This window comes from Lampetra fluviatilis, chromosome 55 (assembly GCF_964198595.1).
Source record: "Lampetra fluviatilis chromosome 55, kcLamFluv1.1, whole genome shotgun sequence".
Classification (NCBI taxonomy): Eukaryota; Metazoa; Chordata; class Hyperoartia; order Petromyzontiformes; family Petromyzontidae; genus Lampetra; species Lampetra fluviatilis.
This window is the reverse complement of record NC_136329.1, coordinates 4,085,792-4,086,923: the sequence shown is the minus strand read 5'-3', so window position 1 is coordinate 4,086,923 and position 1,132 is coordinate 4,085,792. Positions and strand designations below refer to the sequence as shown.

At 39.1% G+C, this 1,132-nt stretch overlaps 1 non-coding gene across 1 annotated transcript; it reads right to left on the bottom strand.

Annotated features, from left to right (window-relative positions):
• Positions 1-638: 638 nt before the first annotated feature.
• TRNAG-CCC (transfer RNA glycine (anticodon CCC)) lies at positions 639-711 on the bottom strand. The gene has a single exon. It is a non-coding gene; the product is annotated as a tRNA-Gly (tRNA).
• Positions 712-1,132: the final 421 nt, after the last annotated feature.

Genomic DNA, 1,132 nt, shown 5'->3' with positions numbered 1-1,132 from the left:
GTCACGTAGGTAAAAAATAATAAAAATTAAAATTCATGAAAGTAATAATACAAATAAAATAATAAATCACGACGTTTCGGAGGCAACACAAGTCTCCGTCATCAGGTGGGACCGTCCCAGCTAAATTTACTTGATACTCACGAAAGCTTCAAATCTAGAATTATTTTGAAGGGTTTGTTTTTATTATTGTTTACCTTTCCTATACTTTGCACTCCCTGATCGGTGTTTCGTGAGTGTTATGTTTGTTGTTGTTGTAACATTCTGACCCCCTTCCCCAACTGGACATATGTGACAACAAATTAACCCGTAAAAACAAAGTTTTTCACTCTAAATCCTTTATATGCGTGGCGGCTAGAGTCCTCTCGTCCTCTGGCTTGAGATGGCTGCCACCTATGGGTCAGATGATTGTCTGCCAGTATTAAGCAATTGGTAATTAAATATTTAATTTGTTTTCCCTAAACAGTGTAAAATTTTGGAATTTTTTTTTCACGAAAATTATTTGTCACACAACGAGTCTGTGTGGAAAATGTCAGCTCGATTGGATCACGGGAAGTGGGTTAAAAAACGAGCGAAAGATTTGCACGGTCCTAAGCAAGCAAGCGAACTTAATATAAAGGATTTAGAAATATATTCGCCTGTGGAGGACGCGGGGATCGATCCCGCGACCTTTGGCATGGGAAGCGAGCGCGCTACCAACTGCGCTACTCCGCCACGGCCTGTGGAGGGGTTACGCTCTGGGCTCTTACACTGTGACGTTCAGCCAAAGCCATGAATGAGTTCTATTTGAATATATGTAAAATAAAAAAAATTTGCCTAAAAAGTGTAAAATTTTGGGAATTTTTTTTCACGAACATTAATTGTCTAGCGCAACGAGTCTGTGTGGAAAATGTCAGCTCGATTGGATCACGGGAAGTGGGTTAAAAAACGACCGAAAGATTTGCACGGTCATAAGCAAGCAAGCAAGCACGCAAGCAAGCACGCAAGCAAGCAAGCCAGCGAACTTAATATAAAGGATTTAAAAATAGCTTCATAGCTCATCGGTGTCTTCCTGCGTAATATAAATACAATATTCTGATTTTGACTTTTGCTCGACAGATTTTTATAATATTAATTTTATTTAAGCCTCTTTAGG